Source organism: Castor canadensis, chromosome 5, assembly GCF_047511655.1.
Source record: "Castor canadensis chromosome 5, mCasCan1.hap1v2, whole genome shotgun sequence".
Taxonomy (NCBI): Eukaryota; Metazoa; Chordata; class Mammalia; order Rodentia; family Castoridae; genus Castor; species Castor canadensis.
The window spans coordinates 59,117,289-59,137,263 of record NC_133390.1 but is presented as its reverse complement, the minus strand read 5'-3'; positions in this window follow the sequence as shown (position 1 = coordinate 59,137,263).

Below are 19,975 nucleotides of genomic sequence, written 5' to 3'. Positions count from 1 at the left end.
AAATTCTGATCACAGTTAGGAGTACTAAATGGGGGCTCATGCCAGTAAGAAATATACTCTATCAATGGGAGACTTTAGCTCAAGATTTCATTAGTGACCTTCCTGAAACCATGGAACTTTTCTGCATTCCTTGACTCTTCCCTCTTCTTCCTTTTATTCACATTTACCAGAACTGGCTTGTGGTTTATATGCTCTCCCTTTCTTCTCTGGTCCCTTTCCTTTTGTCCTTCTCAAGCTTCTCTTGCACTTCTGTCTTAGCATCTGCTTCTTGGAGGACATGAACTAACATAGTGCTTGGCAGGTCTGATTAGCAAAATGATAGCACAAGATGTAAGTAGGACCCAGATCATGAGATCCAGATCATAGTGAACTACGTTCTAGATTTTTTCTTGTTACCTTAAGAAACATTAGAAATCTCCTTAGGCGAACAATTAATTTCAAGGAAACCCTAGAAAAATATTTACTTGAAATGTGGATATTTCAGGACTGTCTGTCCATGTAAGCATCTACTAAATATACATGGATAGATAGCTAGATAAATAGATAGATAGATGGTAGATAGATAGATATAGCTATAGATATTTCTACAGTGAACTGCAGAATTTAAACTACTGAAAACAACTTAAACCTACAGATAATTTAAGTGGGTCTTCAATCTCCAGTGAAAATTGGTAACAATAACAACCTTATAGAAAGACTTTATAAAAAGGTGTAAGTTTTTGTTGGCTCCAAGAAAAAGAACACCTTGAATAACATAAGCAAAAAAAGAACATAGTTGGCACAATATTAACAGTTTTCAACTCTGTGCAATTGATGATTATTCTGGAGACTCAGTGTGCTGGTTGTGAAAATACACAATCTGTGGCAACACCTCTAGATTCATATCAGACTATACTTCCTCCAAGCTGTTTCCAGTGACTGAGCACTGGAAAGGAGAAAAGGAACCATTGTGCCATTTCTTTCTAAAGTGGGTTTCTTCTAATGTGCAAATTTTGTTCAGGGGCATACCAAGGACCTGTCCAAAACTTTCTGAAATATTCAGTCCTGGTCTCCTTCTTTCTATCCCTTCATATGTGTCATATGTACATAACTATGAATACATCCATGGGTTATTCCTGTGTTATCATGCATTCTTCCTTAATAAATCTTTTCAATATCATTTCTCACCTGCTGTCTGTTTCTTAAATGCTACCAATTTCTAAGTCACAAACATCTACCAATTTTCCCCCACAGGAACAGTTAGATCAAACATTACTGATAGCAGTGCTGTCACTGTTTCACTCAATATCATTGTCATGAATAAGCAGTCACCAATATTGTCACTATACTCTTGATTCTATCTTCATTTCAGTCAACTTCATCACAGTAAATAGTTTCTCAATTGTTTCTGTACTTCCCATGACTCCTTCAATATACAAAGTCCCAGGAAGTAATGAGTTATTTGTTGTGCTTGAATATGTGTCTGAAATACCAATAACAGCAAAAGGAATGCTCTTCCTTAGATTTTTCTACTGTGAGACAACCTCCTACATTCCACAAATATTTTATTTTATGATGAGGTAAAATAGTTAAAGTTTAGATATTGGAAAGCAAACAAAAATATTCAGAATAAATGCAGACTGATTTTTCTAGGTAAATAATGAAAATGAAAACTTTTAATTAAGACTCAAAGGCAAAGCTAAAATTTATATATATGTAAAAGCTTATTTGGTCAAATACTTAGCAGAAATGAGGTTGCACAGTAAGTTTTAGAAACCATTGTTTTATATGTAATTATTCTTGCCGCATTTCAAATTACCACATATAATATTGTCACATTTTTAAACTTTGAAAACAATAAAAAATGGTCATTTCTGCAAATTATCCAAGAAGGTTACCCATTTTCTCAACAGCTACATCTAATCCTTTGATAGTCAAGTCATTCTCTTTTGCAATGTTAGCTGTATCATTATTATTTTTCTTAATTTTAGCAGGATGAATTCTACCAGTTTAAGAGACATTAGAATGATGTGTATTATTGTTCAGATTGACTGTATTTGAAACCTAGTTCATCCACCTTTGAGCTAAATTGCAGAAGAAATTTATTAAACTCTGTGTGAATTATTTTCTTTTTCTAAAAATGGAGATGAAATACCTCTTTCATAGATAAGCTCTAAGAACTAAATAGATATATATTTTAGAACACTGCCTAACACATACTAAGTATTCAATAAATATAAACTTCTATCATAATTTTATTTCATAATATTTTGTATGAGAGCTCAGAATATCTTCAAATACACTTCCTTGCAATCTAAACCCTATCTATGATTTATAATCTTAAGAGTTTAAGCTTGAAACTCATCTACATGTTTTATAATTGCTTTGGGTGCTAAGATAAGCCTACAGAAAGACAAACAGATGAGAGATAGCAGAATATATATGCATATGAGCAACAAATTTATTCAAATGTTGACAAATTAATTGGTATAATGGGTGAGGATAAATGCCATGTTAAACTAAGAGGAATGTCTGAGAGGGGACTAATTGAATAAGTGGTAGTTTAATTAGTGAATATTTTTATTTCTGACTATGTTTGTGTGTATTCCGATAACAGATTTATGGAAAACACAACCACAGTTATATAAAGTTAGAAAGAATTGGTAAAACAGGGCCTCTAGATCACTATTGGACTTAGAATTTTATTTTTAATTATAAATCTATTTTCTCTTGGTTGCTAGTTTTAAAATGAGTATTTTAGAAAATGGAAATATTTTCTTTCTATTTGAACCTGACAAAAAGGTCATAGAAATGGTATCTATTCAGACAAACTTGATTTTAAATACCATTACCATTAGTACTTGTGAAAAACAGCATAGAAAATATTTTGCAATGAATTTACATGTAAGGCTTGTTTTGATGGTTTCAGATAATTTTATTCATTTTTACTATGTAATTTTGGTACTAGTGAGAAATTTGGAGATTTTTTCCATTTCTCTTAAGGTAAATACTAAAGTTCTCCCTGCATTCTACAAAGACATCCTTTTGTTTGTCGCTGTTCCTGGCTGTAAGCCACTGCATAGCAACATGGCTTCCTTCCATGTAATAGATGTTCACTATACATTGCACAAATAAAGAGCTTTTTGTGTCATGTAAATTAACACATGGACTTCATTGAATCCCTGAGCCCATTTACATGTTATGCAACTGTGTGTGGGTTTATTTAAAAAGAATCAATAGGTTACCATAAATTTATACCATTGCCTTTATCCTATGATTGAGGGCAATCACCTAAGTTCTTCTTAATCATTAAGCCAACAGGCAGAATAGATAAGTTTAAACTTTATCTTTCTGCTTCCAACTTCAGGATTTAATCTACTATATTACATTTTGCATTTGAACATTTATTCAAGCAATGTAATTTAAATAAAACATGGCATATGTTAGGATGAACAGGAAGGGCAGCCATGTTAGTACCAGATCCCATACTCCTCTCAGGTGGCTTACTGATAACTTCCCACCTAAACCCAAAAGCTGACAAAGGGACAGCAGTTAACCTATACCTCCAGGTGGGCACCAAGGACAGTTGAGCAGATGAGTGACCTAACTACGACTTATCATCTTTAATTGCTCAGCAACAGCATTCTTAGTGACCCACAAGAAAATGTTTCCACTCAGTGACTTTCCTGGTACTCTTCCACTAACTCCCCTTATAACTACCTCAAGCCTGTACATGGCAGTGGGCTCTAGCTCTGTTGCTGGAGATCCCCTGCACAGGCTCTCCTTTCTGAATAAAGCCTATGCTGATGTTGATCCATCTCTTGCCTAAACTTCTTTGCCTCTTTTTAGTCTAACATATGGTGCTGAAACCCAGGTCAGGCATGTAGGTTCAACTCTCAGCTCTCCACACTTGCAACCTGAGAAGCAGTGAGTGGTAGCAGCTCTTCCCAGTCTAACTCCCAGAAACTGAGTGAGATTAGAGTTATCTTCCCCTTTCCCCTGCTGCCTCTTCCTTCCCTTTTGCCCCTCTATCTGTCCTACTCTTTTTTTCCTTTCTTTGACAGCTCCATCAGGGACCACTCCCCATTGCTGAACTCTCCATCTAACACTGACCTTCAATTTTTGTGAGTTTTCCCCTTTTCTTGGTTTCTCTCACACTGTCAGAGTTCAGGACTCTATCTCAGGAGCTTCAGCGCAGGATGAGAGATTCCCTCTGTTCACCAATGGGGTGGATTTACCTATTATTTTCTGAGGATGCTTAGAAAGATGCAGGTGCACTGCCTTAGAGGCATATCATGACTCTGGCCCTCTGATATGTATGCCCTACCAGTAGGACCACTGTGGAGATTACATACCACCTTTTTCCACAAAAATGGGCCAAACCCTTCTCTCCCCAGGGACAGTCTGCTGGAATATCTATTCCAAAACCTCCAGACCCTTGGTCTCAAAGAAATGATTAAGCCTATAAAGTTGATTTTCTACTCTAACACAGTCTTGCCCAAATATAAATTGTACAGTAATAACCATTGAAAAGAATAGGACACTTCCAATTTCCAAATTCAGTGTGATCTCAAAAACTGCCTCCAACACTATGAAAGATGGTCCAAGGTCACCATCTATCTAGGCCTCTATCTCCACTATCGACCCTCTCTCTGTCAATCTTGTTTGCTTTATCAAATTCTACTCCTAAAGAAAAGTCTCCCTCAAGTTTCTCTGTCTTCCATTAAAAAAACTCTTTTCTTACTTCAACCCAGATCTAGTCATCCTTTCCACTTCCCTTATCTTTTAAGGTATAAAAAGGGTTTAACTTCGAAACTCTTCTCTCTAAATCTGTCTCAGCCACGAAAGGAGTTTCTTTCACTCTCATACTCCATAGCTTGCTGCTGTCACCACCACCCAGAGTGGTCATCTGAGTGAGGACGACAGAGACAGTGATGGACAAGGAAAAGAAGAGGAAAACAAACTCCTACTCAAATTGCATTGTTAGTTTTCTCAGCCTCCCAAGTGACTCACAGAGTCCCAGGGTTAGAAACATAAAATCAATTAAAAATCTAAATAACACGTGGCTGAGGATTGGAGCTGCTTCTTTTTCCTCACCTCCTGAATTTTTTCCACCTGATACAAAGCCTCTAAAACACTCTACTAACAGTTTTTTCTTTTAAGTCTTACTTTTGAGATGGGCCATTTGTCAACTGCAGATATGTCAAGACCAGGGTAGGGGATGGGTCATATCCAGGTCCCTATAGTCTGCAACCCTGGACTTGCCTGTCTGCTTTCCTGGCCAAGGCACCATAGGGTTATGGACCCATGCCCTCAGGCTTGTATATATGCCCTCAGCCTTACATGCACGCAGGCTGGAAAGACCAAAAATTTTTTTCCTCAATTTTCTGTCTAAGCTTTTTTTTATCTCCTACAAATGTCCCACATGTTTAAAATTGAGATCTCAGTATTCTAAGTTTTTGCATTAGCTAAAAGACAAAAACACAGCCTTCTGAGTTGTGCTATGAATTCAATAAGATATTTGGACTTTAGGGGTTATAAAAGGCCCTTTTGCTAAAATTTATTCTTGAGGGGCTCATTCTACCATTTCCATAATTTCCATAATTGCTACCAGTTATTACCAGTCTCAATACAGATGTAATCCTTTTTACCATACCATGCCAGTCTGCATCTTTCCCTTCCTGATGTACAAATTATGACTTAAAAACTAATTTTTGATGTAAAATAAGAGGGTGAACCCATGCATCCCATATTCTTTATCTAAAGGAAGATATAGGATGACAGTTCCCTACTCAAAACTAGACTCCCTAAATTTACTTAAATGGTTTGATTAATAACAAAGGCAACAAAACCTAAGTAAACTATTCTTACAAATTATTTTAATAGCACCCTCTAGAGGTAAATTTAAAGTCTTTTAATATTAAAAAGAGGCCACATAATTTTCTGCCTTCTGGATAAAATGTATGAGGCCTGGCTTAAGGCAGTTAGCTATAAAAAAAAAAAAGTAAAAATAAAAAAGGTTATATGGGGCCCCAACAAAAGCTAAATCTTCTTCTTTCATCTTTCAGAGGCAATGACCAAATATACCACTCTTACACCTGACTCAGATGAGGGAAAATTTGCCTTCACCTTCATTTTATTTCCTAGTCAGCCCCTAATATTCACAGAAAAATCTCCAAAAACTAAAACATGACTAAAATTGCACTAATAACCATAAAAAACAAAGTCTGTAAATAGCTTAAAAATAAAAAGCACTAAGTCCATCTTGCCTCCTAGGGAAAATTCTAGCTGACTAGTCTCCTGAAAAAGAAAAAGACAATATCTAAAAGTGCATTCAGAATTATGTAATTGTTTTGTGTGTCACTGTGTGGATTTTGTGTGTGTCTATTATTGTATGTCTATGACAATTGACTTGTTAGCAACTAAAATCTAATCGCTATGGCAAAACTCTTATTGGAGACTGAGACAGACTTTTCTAGCATTGACTCTTGCTTCAAGCTCTTAAACCACCCAAAATGAGTACTAAATAATAATATGGGACACATCTCAATCTGCTCCTAAAATTTTAAAAATAACTGACCAATGAGCTTGTTGCCACTAACTTAGTTTTTACATGTTCTTGAGCTCTTTAAACTATGCACACTTAAATTGACATTTATGGCATGCCTGATTAAAGCCTTTTTTCACATATGCATGCATATGAACATCTTTAGGATAGACCGTTTAGTAAAATTAAGGTAAAAAGTTGTTTCTTCTGTTCTCGCTCCCCTACCTCTTCTGCTGCTCCTTTTAAGAAGACCAGTTTTATCAAAGGTTTTATGTCAACCAGGTCTAACTAAAATGTAGGCACTCAAAAGTTATGCTCTGCCTTAGGACCAAAGAAAAGAATTTTATGAACAATAACTTGGATCTGTTTCATTCTGTTATAAATGTAATTGGCATTCAACGCTTTTATAATTGGATATATTAACAAATATTTTTACAAATTGCTTATTATATAAAGAAATAGTTTAGGATTGCTTTTCTTCCTGGGTCTGTAATAAAATATAATACTAATAGAGTATTTTGTTTTGTTAGAAAAAGAAATCATTTTGCCTAAATTTAAAATTTCATAAGCTGTTTCAAAATGTAAATTAGAAAGGTCTTAAAACTTGTAAAGTTTATGTGTGTAATTATGTTGACTAATTTAAAAATATCTAAAAATTCTGAGGTCAAAATTTAGTGAGTTAATGTAAATCTGGAACTTAATTCTCTAAGTCTATAATAACAAGATTAACAATATTTCTCTGAGTAACATCTGTAAAAAACTGACTTAAAAAAGATTTTATCAAAATAATTACTTGTGTGTTTGTCAATCGTATCAAGCTTTTGACTACTTAAGAAAGTAAATCTTAACTAAATCAGAATTCATTTAAGTATCTGTTCACACAAAAGTCTCTTAAATAACCACCTTCTAACTGTGTGGTAAAACTATTATTCTAAATAATTAAAAATTAATTCCCTATATATCTGTGACTAAAAGTATATAGAGTTATATGTCTGGACTTTAAAGATTGTACAAATGTTTACAGAGTTAAAAGTGTGTCAATTTTATACATGTAAATTGACCAGCTAATGTTCTCTTTAATTTAAAATACATTACATCAACACCTGGTCAAAATCCCTGCCATTTTGGCAATCCTGCTATTTACAATTTTACCTACAATATTTGTCTTAACCAAAGAAGTGTGATTGTATATATGAGATGCATTTCTACATTAATAAATAAGGCTATTTGGGATCATGGACACTGTCCCCTTAACTTGTAAGAAATCTAAAGTTTTAACTTTTGTCAGTGCTGTATATCTATTATCTTACCTAGCCAAAATTCTAGATATTACTCCAAAAAAACTAAAGTAATATGTATATCTTAAATAATGTTAGTTGTTGTTGGCTCATTTCTAGTGTATTTACACTCCCCAAATAAGTAAGCCTTCTAAAATACAAAGGTATCTGTATGGTAAAAAAACCTTTACCATACAGATATTCTCCAAATTAAAACTGTTAGTGATGCTAGACTTTTGCAGGTTTATGTCCATGTGTTCCAAATTGTGTCAAGGAGCACTTAGTGTTGCTGTTGTAATGCTGTCAATCATAATTATTTTCCTAAAATACTGCACAGTATAAAAATAACTAGATGTTCTGACAATTGCTAAACCTCTTTTCAGTATTTTCCCCATGACTATTCTAAGTCTTGTCATTCACAGTCTGGGTCCTTCTTGGAAATGTTCACAATGAAAACCAAAAATGACTCTAAAAAGTACTTTTTTGTCAACTGAGTCAGCCTTTTAAATATTTGCTTTTTGTATTGTCCTTGTAAATCTTTTAACTGTTGTCCATTGACATTCTGCAGCATTTTTAAGATGTCAGGACACCATCTATAACCAACAAAATTAAAAATGGATGCCAGGTAAGCCTACTTTTAAATCTGTTTTGTTGCTCACATTTGGCTGAAAGGCTAGTTGGCACAAATTCCCAACCAACCTCTTTGTTACTCCCCACTCCCTCAACATGGGACAAAGCAGACATCCAGAAATAAGCTATTCTTGGTGATATGGGACTTTCATTAACTAAAATGGTTAATTGGAAAAATCTTCAGAGGAAACTGTTTAGAGTCAAATAGTTTGGAGACAAGGAGGAAAGCTTTCACAATCTAGATAGAATCAGCTGTGCTAGACCTCACAAAAGTTACCAAAGCCAAGAGATTTTTGAAGAAGCATTCTTATACATGATTACTAGATATCCAAGCCCTTGCAGGAACCTCTGAAAAATGGAAAATTTGTATTTTTTGCTAAGTCCTTCCATATAAATAGAGACAAAAATGACTTATTTCTGCTGGCTTCAAGCAAAATGTATCTTTTTAGTAATCTATGCTCATAGAGTTATTGTAAAATGAGTACCCCTAAACAGTTTATTTAACTGGATGTCTTCTGACATTTACTACCTCTGTATTCTGCTTTATAATAATGTTTATAGTTTTAGACTTAAACAAGTTCTTTTGACTTAGCTGTCAGTAATCTGTCCCCTTCTCCTGTATTAATATATCACTGCCCAAAAAACCATAATTACTTCAAGATTAAAATATGGGAAGATTTCAAATATGAAAAATTATGAGGCACTTATTAAACTACTTTTGCTGAAAAGAACTGCCTCCTTATTTGAGCCAAGAAATTACCTAAAAGCAAGAAATAAAAGAAATTACATCTCTCTATTTTGTGTCTGCCTTTGCTCTGAGACATTCCAAAGTCACCTTATAAACACCATGAAATAAAAAAAGTACAAAAATGATCAATAACATCTTCATGACAAGGGACTGAAACTGTCCTCAGCAGTAGCTCTTCCTCAGAATGGACTCTCCTCTAGATACCAACTGTGAAACCTCTCCCCAAACAAGAACTGAGATAATGGTCAGCAGAACACATCTGTGACTGGGACTGTTTAACTGGGACAATATCTTTGTACCCTGCCTATGGTTCTTTTTTCTATTTAAACCTAGCCCATATCATTACCCTGAAGACCCCTTGGTTTTCTTTCTCATGTTGATAACCATTGGCCCATATGTATTTAATTGCATGTCTTGCTTTATCTCCCAAAGCCAACTTTTCTTTATACAGTTTGGCATTCAAAACCATGTCAATAATGTACTCATTCTTTGACAGAAAATAGTTTCTTTTTTTACGTCAAATAGTCCAAGGTCATTCGTGATGCTTTTAAGAGACTTCAGGAACATGCTGTCAATCTCTGACAATAAGCAACAGAAAGCTGGAAACAATGGTCTTCTTGGGCTAAGTGAATGCCATGGATGGCCCTTATTATTTTCCTCATTCTGCTACTGGACCATGTCCCTTTCAAATGTTCTCTGCCTTTGTTTCCCAAAGTTCCAGGACACTACGCAAAAGCAAATCATCTTGATCCTGTTCCTCCAATGGGCCTGCTATAGTCATCTTGAGCAAGAAGATGCTGCTGATACTCCCTCCCTTTAAGAAACCTCAATGCCCCAACACAGTAGGAAGTAGCTAAATGAAATTTCATTGTCATTTTTCCAAAAATATACATATACCCAAAGGCAGGAATGTTAGGGTGGAACAGTAAGGGCAGGTCCATGTTAGGACCAGACACACCTCCCTTCACATGTGGAAACTCCCTACCCAAACCCAAAGACTGACAAAGGGACAGTTGTAAACCTTTACCTCTGGGTGGGCACCAAGGACTGTTAAGCAGATGAGAGACTTAATACAACTTATCTTCTTTAGTTGCCCAGAACAGCATTTTTAATGACCTACAAGAAAATATTCCCACTCAGTGACCTTCCTGGTACTTTTCCACCAGCCTCCCCTAAAACTACTCTCAGCCTATATGTGGCAGTGGGCTCTAGCTCTCTTGCTGGAGACCCCTTCTTCAGGCTCTCATTCCCAAATAAAGCCTATGCTGATGTAGAGCCACCTCCCACCTATCTTTCCACACCTCTCTTTAGTCTAACAGTATATGCCACATGCTGTCCTAGGTGTTAGAAATACATAGTGAAAGGATACAGACCATTAACAGGTACTAATCATATAATGATTCTTATGATGAAGAATGCATCCATTGCATACAGAATGGTACCCTAAAAATAAATAGTGGAATATTGCTTGCTAAATTCAATGGTCTCAGAAAAATATACATATGTAAAAGCATGTATTATTCTACAGAGCATCTTATAATGATGTTTACAACCCTGTGAGTTACTTATATAGTCTTATTTTCCCCATTTTTCCAAATAAGAAAAATAGTAATTTATTGAAAATTAATGATCTATTTAGGAGATAGAAGAGCTGAGATCAGGACTGAACCTCTGGTACTGGGTGTCTGAAAGTGGGATCTGCTTAATAAACATCACTACATTAAAGAAACAACATTTTAGGGTAGTAGAAAATTCAAGCTTCCAATCCGCTAAACAAAGGATGATTTTCTCATTATAGTAAAAATTTCTTATATAGTAAAAATAATGATCATGGCCCTTTTGTATTTTTTTCAATTATAAACAATGACTTTTAAACATAATAATGTAGTAAATATATTGTCAGTAGTGTATTTTCGTCACAACATGACTGAGTAATGGTGGATATGTTGACATTTTTCAATTATATTGTATTAGATATGAAGAGAAATTTGGGCATATGTTGAAGAATTGTCTGTCTGTATATACAGAGGTAATAAAGATACTTTCTGTATTTTTCCCCAAGGGAAGGAAGGAGGGAAGAGAAGGAAGTTGTCAAGTCTTAGAACAAGTAATCGGGATGAGTACTATCCTTGGCTCAATTCATATCATGCCCCATAATTAAGCATAATTCTCAGGTTCATTAGTAACCTCCTTTATATTTCTCCCTTGATAATTCAAATTTCATACGTTTTCCATGTCTGGTTCAGCTCATTCCTTTTTTGATTAGTATTCAGTGAAGTATGCTGTTCCATACTCAGCTCTACCTTCCCAAATGACTGGGTTTCTACCAGTCATTTTCAGTTTATTTTATGCAAGACTTTTATTGATAATTTATTTCCTAGGCTCACCCATTTTTAATAGCTCAAACATTTTTGCAGCAACATAAGGCAAAATGTTACATAACAATTTTATTAGCATGTATGAGAGTATATACAACATTAAAAACAAATATAGTCTTTCAAAATGGTCAACTATGAAAACTTGTAACACAATATCTAACACATAGTACTTTCTATGTGTCATGAAATCTAAATCATTTATTCCTTGCAACCACTTGATAAAACAGGAACATTATTATTAGCCCTGTTTTATAGATGAGGAAATTAATTTAAATAAGTTAAATGACTTCTTCAAGACAACACTATTAATAAATTGTAAAACTAGGCTGACTCCACACACACTGCTTTTAACAAAGAGTTCACTTTTAAGATATGTGTACCATTTCTGGACCTTACCAGCTGACACTGAAACTTTCTTTTTCATCAGGAAACACATATTAGGAAAAAAACCCATGTATTAGGAAACAAACATGTATCTGAAAACATGTATCCAAAACAACATCACTGTAAACATTTTAGTACATGAGAAAAACCTGTTTAACAACCTTAGGAATTTAATTTTTATAAAAGGAAATGCCTTATGTATAGCGTGTAATGGATAAATTAGTAAGTGTAAACACCAAAACCACACTTTGTCAGTAGCTCATAAAGTACTTAACATTGAGTTTAGATTTTAGAAATCACTATTTTCTATGTCTAAATTTTCAACTGCAAGTATTTGAGCCCATGAGGATCCAGTATGCTCTCATGTGCTCTTAAGTCAATTGTTGTATTATAATAGCTGTTTAATAGGTAAAACATTTTACCTTACCTTGTCAACTCTATGTAATAAGGTAGTTTTTCAAACATGGTTGTACATTAAAGTCAACAACACAGCTCTTTGAAAAATGAATATCAAGACCAATCCTCTTCTGAGATTCTGAATTAAGTTTCCTTGGGTAGGTAGACTCCTTCTATTGATTCCAAAGTCCAATGATGGCTGAGAACCACAGATCCAGCAAATGATTACTTTCAAAATAAATAACCTGGAAAAGGATAAGGCATTTATTTTTATTTTATTTATTTAGGTTGGATTGGGATTTGAACTCAGGGCTTCACACTTGAAAATTGGACACTCTACCACTTGAACCACACCTCCATTTCATTTTGCTCTGATTATTTTTTGGAGATGGGGTCTTACAAACCATTTGTCTGGGCTGGCCTCAAGCTGCCATCCTTCCAATCTCAGACTGACAAGTAACTAAGATTATAGGTGAGAGCCACTGGTGCCTTACTAATAATTTTATTTCAAAATGAACCTTACAATAAATTATAGTTTTCCTATAAATGGGCTTTTTTTTGCAATCATTTCACTTGATATGTTCAGGTAATACTACAGCATATGTGGTAGGTTTTCAAAGTAGTCCTCCAAATTATGATACTAGGTTTGAGGTAATATTAAGGGAAATTCTTTAAACTTACAATTAAAATTATGCCGTCTTATGTGATACTTCCAGGAAGATTATATTTGTTTGCTGAATATATGGAAGTACAAATCCATGAATAAAATTTGATGTTATTATCACCATTAGTTTCCATTTGCTTTCTAAAACTTTCTTTCTATAGAAGTTGGATTCTGATTACCATCCAACGTAGACCCTTTGGTAGATCTACCAGCCCTCAAAGTGATCATTGTACATACATACTGACCCCAATCTGAGATGGCTTCGATCAGCCTGTGCTTACATTGCCAAAATGTGCCATTCATCTGCTGGAGTCACATTTCTAGTTTCTGCTCACTTGCTAATATCAATAATATCTATATTTCTTACAATCATTCTATAATTTCTCTCCTTTATTGCTGCTTTCTTGCCACTAATATTCTCAAGATCCTAAAAATACTTTCACTTCCCTAAAACACAAGATATTACCATTTATTCTGACCCTTTTTAATGATTTTTTCCAATGTATGTTGGTTTCACTTAGAACCAAGATGTCATCTACCACTTGTTCAGGAAATATCATAAGTTTTGAAAGGAAGTGAATAAGTAATAAAAAAAACCTATGCTCTTAACTTAACAAAGTATTATTGGTGCAATGGTTTTGAGGCATACAGAAAGAAAACTAAATTCATGCTTTAAGAAAATAAACTTAATGACAAAACCAAAAATCTATTCAATATATCCCACTTTCTGTTGTTGAGTACTATTTTGTTCATTAAAAAGCCATTATGGCGGTTTTGATTAGATTTTGGAACAAATAGTATTATTTATTGCCTGTGATTCTATCTACTTTGGCATTAAAAACAGATTAAATTGGTTGCAATAAGTAGAAAGATTTTACCATTAAATTATACAATGGTCATTCCATTTCCATTTATTTCTCTTCCTTTTTTCCTAAAAGAGGTTTAATAAATTATGAAAAGTTTACTTCTTTCTTGAAATTAAAGTAATAAGGCCACCATGGGAAGTGGACTAGGAAGCAGTGCAGAGGTTTGGCAGAGATCAACCAATTTGGATTGTAATACACTTGCACATGGAAGCAACAATAGGAATCTCTCTATATAGCTACCTTTATTTCAAACTAGCAAAAACTCTATGTCTTTCTCATTATCTCTTATGTTTTCTCTTCAACAAAATAGTAGAACAAGAGGGGGAAACAGGTTCTATCCAGAAGTGGGGATTGCGGGGGTAGGTGGCCCAAGCAATGTATACACATGTGAGTAAATGTAAAAATGATAAAATTTTTAAAAAAAGAAAAACAGAAAAGAAATAATATGGAAATTTTCTGCCAAAATATTAAGTTGAAACTATTTTCTTTTTTCTTTTTGGTGGTACCGAAGTTTAAGCTCAGGGTCTTCTGCTTGCTAGGCAGGTGCTATTCCACTTGAAACACACTCCAACTGCTTTTGCTTTAGTTATTTTTTTAAATGAGGCCTTCCACTTCTGCCTGGAAGCATGGACTATGATCCTTCTACCTATGCCTCCCATGTAGCTGGAATTAAGATGTGAACCACCACATCTGTCCCATTTGTTGAGAAAGGGGTCTCATTAGTTTTTTGCCTGAGCTGTCCTTGAACTACAATCCTCCCAATCTCTGCCTCTTTGGTAGCTGGGATTGCAAGTATAAACCACATCAACTAGCCTCTATAAATATAATCTTCAGTATTATTATTTATAGATACTTTTTCCTTTTATGAGCTTCCTTTTTTAAGCAAAATTTAATTTAAATCTCAAGATAAGTTTGGCAATATCATTTTCATCTTTTTCCCATATAAATGAATAAGAATAACCAGAAATAAGTGTATTTCAAGGATGCAAATATTGACAAATGCAGTTGTGTATTTCAATGTATTTATGTAGTTCAATGCATTCTGGGGAAAATGTTATTAAAATTTTATTTGTTTTGGTTGTTTTTTTGTTGCAACATCTTATGGTAAATATGTAAGCATGAAGGCTAATTTATAAATTTATTTCACCATCAGGTGCTGCTATTCTTTGTGATAATTCCCAGAGAGTCTCAAATGTAATATGAGATGTCTTTCAGAAGAAAAAGAAAGTGAAATTCTTACTTATTATTTCAAACTAAGCATTATTGTTTACATTGGCCATATTATGTGATAACAAAACATTATGAACAAATTCAGCAAATCTCCATGTTGTAATTTTACTAATAAAACTTACATGTCATTTTTAACAACAACTGACATACCTCCATCTTTCTCAATTTTTTTTCTGTGTCAGAAAATAATTTTTTAAATGCTAGCCAGGGCTTAGGAGGGATGAAGGAATGAATAGGTGGAGCACAGAAGACTTTTAAGGCATTGAAACTACTCTACATGATAATATAATGTTGGATACACACCATTATGCATTTATCTAAACACATAAAATATACAACACTAAGAGTGAACTCTGTTGCAAACTATGAAGTTTGGGTGAGAGTGACATGTCAGTGTTAGTCAACAATTGCAACAATGTACCACCCTGGCAGAGGATGTAGATAATGGAGGAAGACAGACATATGTAGAGGTAGGAGTGGGAACTCTTCATACCTTCTGATCAATTTTCTGTGATACTAAAACTGCTCTAAAAATAAGATTTATTGAAAATGTCAAACTCTACTTAGAGAATACAAAGACAACCCACAGACCTGGATAATATCTTTCCACAATATGTATTTGCTAAAAGAATGATATATAATAATCTAGAATATATAGAATAATATAGAAACAATTCTTAAACTTAACAGTAAGAAAAACAATCTAATTTAAAAGTAAGGGAAAAATCTGGAGAGATCTTACCTCACAAAATCATATACAGAATAGCAATAAGTATATAAACATATGCTTAGCATCATATGTCATCACAGAATTGCAAATTGAAATAGTGTGATACCACTGCACATTTATTAAAGCGGATAAAATTAAAAACATTCACATAAAATTCTGGTGAGGTTGTACAGCAACAGAAAGTTCCATTCATCACCCATAGGAATATAAAATGTTACTGATTATTTAGATGTCAGTCTGGAAGTTTCTTAAAAACTAAATATGATCTTGAGGTATTTTGGGCACTGAATGAAAATAATTTCAACCCTAGGATATTGTACCCCACAAAACTATCACTCATAATTGATGGAGCAATAAAAATCTTCCATGATAAACAGCAACTAAAACAAGCCACCACTACAGAAGACCCTACAAGGAATTCTGCACACAGAAGATGAAAGCAAAGAAAACTACAATAGGACAGGAAGTATCAAAACACTGGAGAAGAAAAGACAAGTATCAGAGAGTAGCATTGATTCTACTGCAATCATATCCTTAAACAACAAAAACAAATAAATGGAAGGAGTCACCATACACCTATCAATATTAACCTTAATGTCAATGGACTCAACTCCCCCTTCAAAAGACACTGTTTGGCAAACTGGATCAAAAAGAAAGAGCCAACAATCTGTAGTTTACAAAAGACCCATCTTACTAACAGAAATAAACACTGGCTTAGGGCGAAAGGCTGGAAGAAGATTTACCAAGCCAATGGCCCCAGAAAAAAGGCAGGAGTAGCAATACTTATATCAGACAAAATAGACTTCAAACTTTCATTGTTCAAACGAGAAAAAGAAGGACACTTCATACTAATAAAAGGGGCAATACACCAAAAGGAAATAACAATTATCAACCTATATGTACCCAACATCAGTGCAGCCAATTTCATCAAACATACTCTAAAGGATTTAAAAGCACATACAGACTCAACACAGTGGTAGTGGGAGACTTTAATATGCCTCTATCACCAACAGATAGGTCATCCAAACAAAAAAAATCAACAAAGAATCTTGTCACTAAATGACATCATAGATCAAATGGACCTAACTGATGTCCACAGAACAGCTCATCCAACAACAGCACAATATATGTTCTTTTCACCAGCCCATAGAGCTTTCAACAAAATAGATCATATCTTAGGGCAACCCCAGCAAATACAAGAAAACAGAAATAACCCCTGCATTCTATCTGATCACAATGCATTAAAACTAGAACTCAACAACAAAAACAGCAGCAAAAAATATGTAAGCAATTGGAAGCTGAATAACACATTGCTCAATGATCAGTGGGTCATAGAAGAAATAAGAGATGAAATCAAAACTTTCCTCAAAGTTAATAAAAATGAAAACACCACATACCAGAAACTATGAGACACAGCAAAGTCAGTTCAAAGAGAAAAGTTTATAGCCATTAGTCCATATATTAAAAACACAAAAAGATCTCAAATAAATGACCTAATCCTACATTTCAAACTCTTAGAAAAACAAGAACAATCAAAACTCAAAACAAGCAGAGAGAAATAATAAAAATAAGGGCTGAAATTAATAAAATAGAGACCAGGAAAAACCATACAAAGAATCAATGAAACAAAAAGCTGGTTCTTTGAAAAAATAAACAAAATTGAAAAACCCCTGGTAAATTTGACTAAAATGAGGAGGGAAAAGACCCAAATCAGTAAAATCAGAAAGAAAAAAGAGGAAATACCAACAAAGACCAAGGAAATTCAAGTCATCATCAGAGACTACTTTGAGAAGCTATATTCAATAAATTGGAAAATCTTGAAGAAATAGACAATGTTTTAGATACTTATGACCATACAAAACTGAGCTAACAAGACATTAAACACCTAAACATATCTATGACATGTAATGAAATTGAGGCAGCAATAGAGTCTCCCAAAAAGAAAAAGTCTAGGACCTGATGGATTCTTTGCTGAATTCTATCAGACCTTTAAAGAAGAACTAATACCAACTCTCCTTAAATTTTTCCATGATATACAAAGGGAAGGAACACTGTCTAGCTTATACTATGAAGCCAGTATTACACTCTCCCCTAATAAGACAAGGACACATCAAAAAAGGAGAACTACAGGCCAATCTCCTTAATAAACATTGATGCAAATATCTGCAATAAAATAATGGCAAACCAAATCCAACAACATATCAGAATGATGATTCACCATGACCAAATTGCTTCATACTAGAGATGCAGTGATGGTTCAACATATGCAAATCAATAACTGTAATATAGCACATTAATAAAAGCAAAGGCAAAAACCACTTGATCATCTCAATAGATGCACAAAAGGCTTTAATAAGATTCAACAGCATTTCATGATAAAACTCTAAGAAAACTAGGAATAGAAATAAAGTACCTCAACATTATAAAGGATATAGATGACAAACCTATAGCCAACATCATACTTAACGGGGAAAAACTGAAACCATTTCTCCTAAAGTCAGGGGAAGGATGCCCACTCTCCCCTACTTCTATCCAACATAGTCCTGGAATTCCTAGCCAGAGGAATAAGGCAAGAAGAAGAAGTAAAAGGAATATAAATAGCTGAAGAAATAGTCAAAGTATCCCTATTTGCAGATGACATGATTCTATACTTTAAAGACCCAAATATCTCTTCCCCAAAACTCCTGGACAATATGAGCAGCTACAGCAATGTAGCAGGATACAAAACACCCTGTACTAGTATCAACTCAAAATGGATTAAGGACCTTAATATCAGACCTGATATCTTGCAGTCAATACAGGAAAGAGCAGGAAGTACTCTCAATGCAATAGGTATAAGCAAGGACTTCATCAGTAGAACTCAAATGGCCCAGTAAACGTACAAATGGGACTACATGAAATTAAGAAGCTTCAGCACAAAAAAAGAAATGTTCTTTTAATTGAAGAGAACACCCACAGAGTGGGAGAAAATATTTGCTAGCAATAAATCAGACTAAGTACTGATTACCAGAGGTTGAGTTTTGAGCTTGAGGAAACTCAAAAAACTAAACTCTTCAAAAATCAATGAACTGATAAAGAAGTGGACAACTGAACTAAACAGAACTTTTTCAGTGGAAGAAGACCAAATATCCAAAAAACACATGAAAACGTGCTCACTATCCCTGGCCACAAAGGAAATGCAAATCAAAATCACACTAAGATTCCACTTCACTCCTGTTAAAATATCTATCATTAGGAACACAACCAACAGCAAATGTTGGTGAGGATGCAGGGAAAAAGGAACCCTCATACACTGCTGGTGGGAATGTAAGCTAATACAACCACTTTGGAAAACAATATGGAGGCTTCTTAAAAAACTAAACATAGATCTGCCATATGATACAGCAATACCACTCCTAGGAATATACCCAAAGTAATGCGACTCAGTTATTTCAGTGGCACCTGCATACCCATGATTACTGCAGCACTATTCACAATAGGCAAGCTATGGAAACAGTCATAATGCACCACTACTGACAAATGGATTAAAAAAAAGTGGTACTTAGACACAATGGGATTTTATTCAGCCACAAAGAATAATGAAATTTTGTCATTCACAAGTAATCAATGAAACTGGAGAACATCATTTAAAGCGAAGTTAGCCAGGCTCAGGAGGCCAAAAATCACTCAGAAGGCTAAATCACCCTGATATGCAGATTATAGACCTAAAAAAAATGCAGTAATATTATTGGACATGGGTCATCCACTAAGGGGAGAATGTGCAAGTGAGGAATAGGGAGAAGGAAGGAAACCTAAAACTTGAAAGTAGAGAGGGGACTAGGAAGCAGTGAAGAGGTCTGGTAGAGATGAACCAGTATGGGTTGTAATACACATGTGCATGGAAGAAACACTAGGAATCTCTCTCTATAGCTATCTTTATTTCAAACTAGCAAAAACTCTATGTCTTTCTTATTATTTCTTATGTTTTCTCTTCAACAAAATTGGAGAACAAGAGGGCAGAACCTGTTCTGCCCAGAATTGGGGGACAGGGGGAGGGGGAGGGGAACCAAACAAAGTATACACATGTGAGTAAATGTAAAAATGACAAAATAAAAAAAACCTAAATATACTCTTAACCATACAATTCAGCAGTTGTGCTTCTTGGTA